The sequence below is a fragment of the Drosophila mauritiana genome, unplaced genomic scaffold (genome assembly GCF_004382145.1).
Source record: "Drosophila mauritiana strain mau12 unplaced genomic scaffold, ASM438214v1 U_236, whole genome shotgun sequence".
Lineage (NCBI taxonomy): Eukaryota > Metazoa > Arthropoda > Insecta > Diptera > Drosophilidae > Drosophila > Drosophila mauritiana.
Window position 1 is genome coordinate 36853 of NW_022881370.1, and position 12284 is coordinate 49136.

Consider the following 12284-nt stretch of genomic DNA (forward strand, 5'->3'; position numbering starts at 1 on the left):
TATAGTAGATTCACATTCCTTAATCCCATGTGATATATTATTATATTAGGAATATTAGGAATTGATTTCATAAAGAAATTCAATTGTCAATTAGATTTTAATCAAACAGAAGATTGGCTCAAGATGAGACCAACTAATTTGAATTTCCCAATATACGTTCCAATAACATACAGCTCTGGTAATAACTCAATAATTCTACCAGCAAGATCCCAGGTTGTCCGAAAAATACAACTATCCTCAAATGAAGATAGTGTTTTAATAAAAAATCAGGAAATTCAAAAAGGCATTTATGTTGCAAACACAGTTGCAACAACCAAAAATGCATTTGTCCTATTGCTGAATACAAATAATAAAGATCAATTAGTAAATATAAAAGATCTACAATATGAATCACTTTCGAACTATGACATAGTTCAAACCAATCCTGAAGCAAGAGAAAAAACTGTCATGTCTCAATTAACAAAAAATTTTCCACCACAATTCAAATCTACACTAACAGATTTATGCACCAAGTATAGCGATGTATTCGGACTTGAAACCGAATCAATCACAACAAATAATTTCTACAAACAAAAGCTAAGATTGACAGATGATGAACCAGTATATATTAAAAATTATAGAAATCCTCATAGTCAACTTGACGAAATTCAAGTACAGGTAGAAAAATTAATTAATAACAAAATAGTCGAACCGTCTGTGTCCCCATATAACAGCCCACTTTTGTTAGTTCCAAAGAAATCTCTTCCTGGTTCTGACAAGAAAAAATAGCGATAAGTAATTGACTATCGTCAAATTAATAAAAAATTGTTGTCCGATAAATTCCCACTCCCTAGAATTGATGATATTTTAGATCAACTAGGTAGAGCAAAATATTTTTCGTGCTTAGACTTAATGTCAGGTTTTCATCAAATTGAACTCGAATAAAGTTCAAGAGATGTAACGTCCTTTTCAACGAGCAATGGCTCATATCGCTTCACGCGATTACCATTCGGTCTAAAAATAGCACCAAATTCTTTTCAGAGAATGATGACTATAGCTATCTCTGGACTTGAACCTTCTCAAGCATTCCTGTATATGGATGATTTAATAGTTATTGGTTGTTCCGAAAAACATATGGTTAAAAACTTGACTGATGTTTTTGAGAAATGCAGGAAATACAACCTAAAGCTACATCCAGAAAAATGTTCATTTTTCATGCATGAAGTCACATTTTTGGGACACAAATGCACAGATAAAGGAATCTTGCCAGATGACAAAAAGTATGACGTCATCAAAAATTATCCAGTCCCACACGATGCGGACAGTGCTAGACGATTTATTGCATTTTGCAATTACTATAGACGTTTTATCCAAAATTTTGCCAAATATTCTCGTCACATAACAAGATTATGTAAAAAAGATGTAAAATTCGAATAGACAGCAGAATGCCAGCATGCCTTCGAACATCTCAAATAGGCACTGGTTAATCCCAATTTATTACAATACCCAAATTTCAGCAAAGAATTTTGCATAATAACGGATGCAAGTAAGGAAGCTTGTGGAGCAGTGTTAACTCAATGCAAAAAAGGTCTCCAACTTCCAGTGGCATATGCATCAAGAGCGTTTACAAAGGGTGAAAGTAATAAAAGCACAAAAGAACAAGAATTGGCAGCAATTCATTGGGCAATAACTCATTTCAGACCATATATTTATGGTAGACATTTCACTGTCAAAACAGACCACAGACCACTTACATACCTGTTCTCTATGATAAATCCGAGCTCTAAGCTAACTCGTATGAGACTTGAATTAGAGGAGTATAATTTTACAGTTGAGTATCTAAAGGGAAAAGACAACTATGTAGCTGATGCGTTATCAAGAATAACCATCAAAGAACTACAAGAAATGAACAGAAATATAAAGAAAGTCACTACAAGATATCAAAGTAGACAAAAATCCTGCGCAGGAGATAAAGAAATAGAATTGCCTAAGCAATCTATAGAAAAAGCTTCAAAGCCCAACGTATATGAAGTCATCAAAAATGACGAATTACGTAAAGTAGTGACCTTGCATATAAAAAATTTGCTATGTTTCTTTAAACATGGTAAGAAAATTATTGCAAGATATGATGTTAGCGATTTATATACTAATGGAATACTTGATTTAGGTCATTTTTTCCAAAGGCTTGAAATGCAAGCCGGTATAAATAAAATCAGCCAACTCAAAGTGGCACCGTGGGAAAATATCTTTGAATATGTTTCAATTGATAATTTCAAAATAATGGGCAATAAAATATTAAAATCATTGAGAGTAGCGCTACTCAACCCGGTGACCCTAATAGAAAAATTAAAAGAAAAAGAAGCTATATTGTCTACATTTCATGACGATCCAATACAAGGAGGTCACACAGGCATCACAAAAACCTTGGCCAAGGTCAAAAGATACTATTACTGGAAAGGTATGTCTAAAGATATAACTGAGTACATTAAAAAATGTCAGAAATGCCAAAAATCAAAAGTGACAAGAAATACAATAACTCCTTTAACAATAACAGAGACCCCAATAAAAGCTTTCGACAGGGTGATAGTGGACACTATAGGTCCGCTACCAAAATCAGGAAATGGCAATGAATATGCAATCACACTAATATGTGATTTAACTAAATATCTAGTTGCCATACCAGTTGCAAACAAAAGCGCAAATACTGTCGCTAAAGCAATTTATGAATCTTTTATTCTAAAGTACGGTCCAATGAAGACGTTCATTACGGACATGGGAACAGAATATAAGAATTCAGTTATAAATGACTTGTGCAAATATCTTAAAATAAAAAATATAACATCAACTGCACATCATCACCAGACAGTTGGAACAGTCGAAAGAAGTCACCGAACTTTCAATGAATATATACGTTCATACATATCGGTTGATAAAACTGATTGGGACGTATGGCTTAAATATTTCGTATACTGTTTTAACACGACCCCATCAATAGCACATAACTATTGTCCATACGAACTTGTCTTTGGTAAAACAAATAACTTGCCAAATCAATTTAATAGCATAACTAATATAGAACCCATATATAATGTAGATGATTATGCTAAGGAAAGTAAATATGGATTAGCAGTAGCCTATAAGAGAGCTAGAATTATGATAGACGAACATAAAGAGAAAAATAAGAAACTTTATGATCAGAAAGCAAAGAACTTAGATATATTAGTAGGAGATAATGTTCTATTAAAAAACGAAACAGGTCATAAGTTGGATTCCAAATATACAGGTCCGTATAAAGTAACGGAAATAGGAGAAAATAATAACAATATAATAACTAATAATAAAAATAAAAAGCAAACTGTTCATAAAGACAGATTAAAAATTGCGACGTCGTAAATATTTATAGTATGATCATACATAGGCATAAAAATAAAAATAATAATAATAATAATAATAATAAAAAAAAAAATATTTTTCTTTTTGAGGTTTTACTAAAAAATTCTCACTACATAAATGTCCTTAAAAACAATCATAACACAATTTTTAATAATGTATAAACTACCTTTAAAATAACTTCATAATATTACGTTATTTTTCAAAAGGAGGGAGATGTAGTATGCACACATATCGGTTAACCACTGTATTCATAATATACAATCACATTGTAGCACTCTGTTGCAATGTGTACATAAACAGTTCAGCCCAAGCGTATGTTGAGGGCAACGTACCAAATTTGCATGATCAGCAGTACTCACGCTGGCCAAGCGCTGACCGCTAATATGTGTGCCTATAGCACCCCTCCTCCAGCACCGTCGCTCGGCGACAATATATATATATATGTAGGAAACGCAAATAAGCGTCGCTGCGCTGCAGGCTATGCCGGCAGCGCTGCTCCTCGACTTAGGCTAAGAAACCATTGTATGTAGATCGCCAAATTATTCACGAATTAACTTCGAATGGAGCGGGACCTTCCCTGCTCCTACAAATCAATAAAAAGTAAATTCAAAACTGAAAACCAATCTTTCAACTGGGTGTTACAACAAGTTCCACCATGGAGCACCTTTATCCCTGGCTCGGCCAAGGGATCAGTTTTCTCTGAACGCGTTAGTAAAACACGACTTAATATCTTCGTCTCCAGTTCTAGAGTGGTACGGAGTTTCCCGGTTACCCTAGTAACTGGATCTCGCAGTAAGGAGGCATTAAACCCTTCCCAGTTCGTATTTTCGCTACATTTTAGACTTAGCCCTATGTTAAAACGAATAATTCTGTGATCTGACATTTACTGCTAGGGGGAAGCCTGAGGCAGTGGATTCCTCCAAACTTAATTGGGGAATACCAACCGAACAGGACTATCTCTTCCAGTAGTGCGTCCTCGAGCTGTGAGAGGCTGTCACTCCTAAGGACGACTTTTGGGTATCCCTCTGGTACGACCGCAACTTTAATGGCCCCAGTTACGGCCGCATATGAGTACGTGCTCGCGTACCTCACTTGCCTTTGCAGCACGAGGTACTTGGGCCATCGAAAGGAGCAGTCAGTGGCCTGCTCTTCTCCACCTTCTGCCTCTTAGGCGTTTCCGTCGGAGGTGTCATGGTTTTTAGCCCGTCCCGCTTGGCCGGCTTGGACCACATTCGAGTGACTCGGTGTGGCTGCCGGATTCTTCCCTCCTGCAACTGGGCGTGCTTGTGCCGTTGGCACCCTCCGATTACGAGCATTTTTGTGTTACCACCGAACTAGGCCGCTCTCCGTTAAGGAGACGGTCCTCAAATTGTCTTCCGACATTTCCCGCAGTCAAGGCCTGCGGTATTTTGATCTTTTTAGGTCTATTGTTCATAGTTCCCACGAGTTGCAGAGAAATAAACGGTCCACCCGGGCAGAGTACCCGGGTAAGGCTAACTAGACCGGGCGGACGCCAATTGCCCGGACTCTCCGTTAGCGACTGGGCTAGTTGTTTCCCGGGCCCCCAGCCTGGCAGACTCTCGGCACGGGTCGAATGACACCTTAGTCCAGCCAGGAGATTATGATTCGAGTAAAATGACGTAATAAAGAAAGAATAAATATGTGAATGGCCTGTGCAGTCCCATGGCGTGTTCTGCAGAGGGTTGCTTAAAATTTAAATTGTTTAAGAAAAGAAAATGAGATACACGAAGATCGAAGAAATTAAAATACGTCGAGTTAATTTCTGTAGTCCAATCGAGTGTTCTGCAGAAGACTACATAAAAGCTAAGGTTTTTTTGCGATAAATCTTTATATTTCCATGTCGTAATTTTAAAGGAAAGAAATTTCTAGAGCTATAACAACAGCGAGGAAAAACAGTACATACTTAAACTGTGCAAGTTATTAAAAAGTCTTTTCCACAACGAAAACAACCAACTAACTTTCTGCAACGCCGTCAAACACTCTTACCACCAACAGATAATATACCATTTCACACAAAATCTTACCGTTACCCATTTGTACTTAAAGACAAAGTTTGAAAGCAAATTTCAAAAATGCTCGAACAAAACATCATAAAAAACAGCCATTCCCCCTGGAGTGCACCCGTCTGGGTCGTACCGTGTACCGTACCGTACCGTGGTCTTCTTTGACATAAAATAAACAGGATGCAATAGACCATCGTCGACTGTAATAAAAGTGCTCATTTCCTTCATTAAAATCAAATCTAAACATTGCCTTTTTCTTTGTCAACTCAGTTCAAGGTGTAGCTATGCCTGCGTAATTTTCTATAAACGTCCTGAAATAGCCCGTCAAGCCCAAAAAACTTTCTACTTGCTAAATAGTTTGTGGCATCTTGGTTAAAGCTTCTATTTTCTCGGGTGAGGGGTAAATTTTGTGATTTCCTATAACATGGCCAAGAAATTGAACGCGCGAGTTACCGGTTCCTACCGGCACACAGATCCTCCAACCCTCCAACCGTTCAGCGAACGGTCGTTGCCACCTCGCTTCATTTAATTGCTTAGATGTTATTTTAGCTTTGCTGAGAGTCCTTATGGCTGCTTGACTATCAGACAGTATAGCAATGTCCTTGCCATGATAGATGGCCTCTCATCCCTTGGTTGCATTTGCATAGGGATATCCCTTTTAAGGCTTTCAGCATCCTTACTTTTGAGGATACAGTAATTTCCTATCCATCAATTCTTATTAGGGTGGCATTCCGTTTCATTTCAATGACGATATGAAGCGGCATCACCTCCATAAGTATCACAAGATACCTAACTTCTTTGCTGGCCTCTATGCGACATTCTGACATGCCTTCATTCTCTGTAGCTTGTACCTATTTGTGAAAGGAACAATAACAGTTTTGCTAGGATTTAGGCTCAGGCCTACTTCCTTGCATTATTCGAATAATATCGCAGACTGTTTGCTCATATTTACCTCTAGCTATAATGACAATATCGTCAGCATAGCCTTGGCAAAATACTGGCCAAGGGATCAGCTTTCTCTGAACGCGTTAGTAAAGCACGAGTTAATATCTTCGTCTCCAGTTCTAGAGTGGTACGGAGTTTCCCGGTTACCCTAGTAACTGGATCTCGCAGTAAGAAGGCATTGAACCCTTCCCAGTTCGTATTTTCGCTACATTCTAGACTTAGCCCTATGTTAAAACGAATAATTTTGTGATCTGACATTTACTGCTAGGAAGAAGCCTGAGGCAGTGGATTCCTCCAAACTTAATTGGAGAATACCAACCGAACAGGACTATCTCTTCCAGTAGTGCGTCCTCGAGCTGTGAGAGGCTCTCACTCCTGAGGACGACTTTGGGGTATCCCTCTGGTACGACCGCAACTTTAATGGCCCCAGTTACGGCCGCATATGAGTACTTGCTTGCGTACCTCAGTTGCCTTTGCAGCACTTGAGGTACTTGGGCCATCGAAAGGAGCAGTCAGTGGCCTGCTCTTCTCCACCTTCTGCCTCTTAGGCGTTTCCGTCGGAGGTGTCAGGGTTTTTAGCCCGTCCCGCTTGGCCGGCTTGGACCACATTCGAGTGACTCGGTGTGTCTGGCGGATTCTTCCCTCCCGCAACTGGGCGTGCTTGTGCCGTTGGCACACTCCGATTTCGAGCATTTTTTGTGTTACCACCGAAGTAGGACGCTCTCCGTCAAGGAGACGGTCCTCAAATTGTCTTCCGACAATTCCCGCAGTCAAGGCCTGCGGTATTTTGATCTTTTTAGGTCTATTGTTCATAGTTCCCACGACTTGCAGAGAAATAAACGGTCCACCCGGGCAGAGTACCTGGGTAAGGCTAACTAGACCGGGCGGACGCCAATTGCCCGGACTCTCCGTTAGCGACTGTGCTAGTTGTTTCCCGGGCCTCCAGCCTGGCAGACTCTCGGCACGGGTCGAATGACACCTTAGCCCGGAGATTATGGTTCGAGTAAAATGACGTAATAAAGAAAGAATAAATATGTGAATGGCCTGTGCAGTCCCATCGCGTGTTCTGCAGAGGGTTGCTTAAAATTTAAATTGTTTAAGAAAAGAAAATGAGATACACGAAGATCGAAAAAAAATAAAATACTGTCAGGAGTCTCAAAACTCCCCACAAGTCTCGCGCAGGGGAGCGGCCTAGCAACAGCCGCGACGAAGGGCAAAGCAGACGCACCGTGAACTAACGGTGCCACTCTGGACCTTGGTCTCGAGTCGACCAAGGTCACAGAGGTCGACCGGTAAAGGTGCGTGCACAAAGAGGACACACCGTGAACCAACGGTACAACTGTTGGACCTTGTACCCGAGCGGGCCGTGCGCAAAAAGGGAAATAACGGGATCCCTGCAGCCTATAAAGGGTAGGCGAGAGCACGGATGGGGGACAGTTAGTGAGACAGAGAGATCGCGTGCGGAAGGTGGCCGAGCGTCGGAGTGTGAATCGAAGGAGCTCGGAAGTGTGAACGCGCGGTAAAACGAAGGAAGAAAGCAGTGTAAGCAGCGGGCGGCAAGAAGCCCGAAGGACTTAGAAGGACGAATCGCCACAAGCAAGTGAAGATCTTGGGAGCGGAGGAGAAGGACCTGGCGTGTCGCAAGGATCATTGGAGTCAGTGGCTAGCAAAGGTGGTTCCAGGACGAGCGTTGCCTCGCCCCGGGACGATACACCCTGCACCATAACATCCTAAATCCGTTCCGGCCGGCAGAAGGACCTTCGGAAGCTAAGGCAAGAACCCGACGTGTCCCTAAGGGTCAGTGGAGTCAGTGGTCGATAAAGGTGGTCCAAGAACGAGCGTTGCCTCGCCCCAGGACGATACACCCTAACCCCATAACATCCTAAACCCAGACCGACAGGCGGGTGGTCTGCCAGAGGAGACAACGGCGACGTAGCGGGCTCGCGACGGACAGTGGAGTCAGTGGTCGGTACAGGTGGTTCCAGGACGAGCGTTGCCTCGCCCCGGGACGATACACCGTGCCCCATAACATCCTAGTCCCAGCCGGGCCGACTCGTCGTGCACGGCAAGGAGCCAGCGGTACCACGGAGGCAAGCCGTTGCAAGAGAAGCGCCGCAGGAGTGGCGAGATATCCGAAGGAATTGTACACAAGACAGCAGAATAAACGGCTATACTAAGAACCCTTTGCGTTTCCTTGGTCGGGCAATCACACAAATCATAAATTTGGTGGGACGAACACACAAACTCTCTGAGCTAGCCGCTGCAACCAGTAGCAAGCGAAATAAAGAAAACCAGTTCGTTACAATACGTCGAGTAAATTTTTGTAGTTCCATCGCGTGTTCTGCAGAAGACTACAACTAAAAGCTTAAATTTGTTTGCGATAAATCTTTATATTTCCATGTCGTAATTTTAAAGGAAAGAAATTTCTAGAGCTATAACAACAGCGAGGAAAAACAGTACATACTTAAACTATGCAAGTTATTAAAAAGACTTTTCCACAACGAAAACAACCAACTAACTTTCTGCAACGCCGTCAAACACTCTATACCACCAACAGATAATTTACCGATTTACACAAAATCTTACCGTTACCCATTTGTACATAAAGACGAAGTTCGAAAGCAAATTTCAAAAATGCTCGAACAAAACATCATAAAAAACAGCCATTCCCCCTGGAGTGCACCCGTCTGGGTCGAACCGTGTACCGTACCGTACCGTGGTCTTCTTTGACATAAAATAAACAGGATGCAATAGACCATCGTCGACTGTAATAAAAGTGCTCATTTTCTTCATTAAAATCAAATCTAAACATTGCCTTTTTCTTTGTCAACTCAGTTCAAGGTGTAGCTATGCCTGCGTAATTTTCTATAAACGTCCTGAAATAGCCCGTCAAGCCCAAAAAACTTTCTACTTGCTAAATATTTTGTGGCATCTTGGTTACAGCTTCTATTTTCTCGGGTGAGGGGTAAATTTTGTGATTTCCTATAACATGGCCAAGAAATTGAATGCGCGAGTTACCGGTTCCTACCAGCACACAGACCCTCCAACCCTCCAACCGTTCAGCGAACGGTCGTTGCCACCTCGCTTCATTTAATTGCTTAGATGTTATCTTAGCTTTGCTGAGCGCCTTTATGGCTGCTTGACTATCATACAGTATAGCAATGTCCTTGCCATGATAGATGGCCTCTCATCCCTTGGTTGCATTTGCAAAGGTAAATCCCTTTGAGGGCTTTCAGCATCCTTACTTCTGAGGATACACACATTTCCTGCTCCATCAATTCTTATTAGGGTGGCTTTCCGTTTCATTTCAATGACGATATGAAGCGGCATCACCTCCATAAGTATCCCAAGATACTTAACTTCTTTGCTGGCCTCTATGCGAAATTCTGACAGGGTTATTGCCTTCATTTTCTGTAGCTTGTACCTATTTGTGAAAGGAACAATAACAGTTTTGCTAGGATTTAGGCTCAGGCCTACTTCCTTGCACCATTCGAATAATATCGCAGACTGTTTGCTCATATTTACCTCTAGCTATAATAACAATATCGTCAGCATAGCCTTGGCAAAATATACCCAGGAGAGGCGAGAGGACACCCCTTGGGGGCAACCCCTTGTGGTAGATACTGTGGACGACTGTCCTCCTATACTGGCCATGGTAGTCATGCTGCGTCCGTTGGAGCGAATGCTCCTCAAGCAGTGTGCGTTTAATGCTAGCTTCTAATCCACTACCTTTTCCAACGTTTTTAGCAAAAACGATGTCAAGCTGATGGGTCTGAACGACTTCGGATCAGAGATGTATTTCTTTCCAGCTTTCGGAATGAAGACCACTTTAGTAGATATGTGTCCTAAAGCTAGGCTGACTTAGCGCTCGTTGAAGCAGGATTGGCTGAATGCCATCTGGACAAGGAGATATGTAGGGCTGGAGTGTACCAATTGCCCATCTTAATCTCTCCGTTGTTACTACTGATTTTGTGCCGTTACCAGGGTATTCCCATCCATTTGGAGCGTGCTTCCCGGAAAGTGAGTTGCCAGCCAGTAGTAGCTCAAGTTTTTCCTTACTTCCTATAGTATAGGAGTTATCGTTTCGTATTGCCTGATTTGATTCTGGCACTCCTTTGCAGATTGCTCTGTGAAGTCTATCACCTTGCTCTCCTCAACTTCTCCAATTGGTAGTTCCACCATGGAGCACCTTTATCCCTGGCTCGGCCAAGGGATCAGCTTTTTCTCAACGCGTTAGTAAAACACAAGTTAATTTCTTCGTCTCCAGTTCTAGAGTGGTACGGAGTTTCCCGGTTACCCTAGTAACTGGATCTCGCAGTAAGGAGGCATTGAACACTTTCCAGTTCGTATTTTCGCTACATTCTAGACTTAGCCCTATGTTAAAACGAATAATTCTGTGATCCGACCTTTACTGCTAGGGGGAAGCCTGAGGCAGTGGATTCCTCCAAACTTAATTAAAGAATACCAACCGAACAGGACTATCTCTTCCAGTAGTGCGTCCTCGAGCTGTGAGAGGCTCTCACTCCTGAGGACGACTTTGGGGTATCCCTCTGGTACGACCGCAACTTTAATGGCCCCAGTTACGGCCGCATATGAGTACTTGCCTTTGCAGCACTTGAGGTACTTGGGCCATCGAAAGGAGCAGTCAGTGGCCTGCTCTTCTCCACCTTCTGCCTCTTAGGCGTTTCCGACGGAGGTGTCAGGGTTTTTAGCCCGTCCCGCTCGGCCGGCTTGGACCACATTCGAGTGACTCGGTGTGTCTGCCGGATTCTTCCCTCTCGCAACTGGGCGTGCTTGTGCCGTTGGCACACTCCGATTACGAGCATTTTTTTGTGTTACCACCGAAGTAGGCCGCTCTCCGTCAAGGAGACGGTCCTCTAATTGTCTTCCGACATTTCCCGCAGTCAAGGCCTGCGGTATTTTGATCTTTTTAGGTCTATTGTTCATAGTTCCCACGAGTTGCAGAGAAATAAACGGTCCACCCGGGCAGAGTACCCGGGTAAGGCTAACTAAACCGGGCGGACGCCAATTGCCCGGACTCTCCGTTAGCGACTGGGCTGGTTGTTTCCCGGGCCCCCAGCCTGGCAGACTCTCGGCACGGGTCGAATGACCCTTAGTCCGGCCCGGAGATTATGATTCGAGTAAAATGACGTAATAAAGAAAGAATAAATATGTGAATGGCCTGTGCAGTCCCATCGCGTGTTCTGCAGAGGGTTGTTTAAAATTTAAATTGTTTAAGAAAAGAAAGATACACGAAGATCGAAGAAAATAAAATACGTCGAGTTAATTTCTGTAGTCCCATCGCGTGTTCTGCAGAAGAATACATAAAAGCTAGGGTTTGTTTGCGATAAATCTTTATATTTCCATGTCGTAATTTTAAAGGAAAGAAATTTCTAGAGCTATAACAACAGCAAGGAAAAACAGTACATACTTAAACTGTGCAAGTTATTAAAAAGTCTTTTCCACAACGAAAACAACCAACTAACTTTCTGTAACGCCGTCAAACACTCTATACCACCAACAGATAATATACCGATTCACACAAAATCTTACCGTTACCCATTTTTACATAAAGACGAAGTTCGAAAGCAAATTTCAAAAATGCTCGAACAAAACATCATACAAAACAGCCATTCCCCCTGGAGTGCACCCGTCTGGGTTGTACCGTGTACCGTACCGTACCGGGGTCTTCTTTGACATAAAATAAACAGGATGCAATAGACCATCGTCGACCGTAATAAAAGTGCTCATTTTCTTCATTAAAATCAAATCTAAACATTGCCTTTTTCTTTGTCAACTCAGTTCAAGGTGTAGCTATGCCTGCGTAATTTTCTATAAACGTCCTGAAATAGCCCGTCAAGCCCAAAAAACTTTCTACTTGCTAAATAGTTTGTGACATCTTGCTTACAGCTTCTATTTTCTCGGGTGAGGGGTAAATTTTGT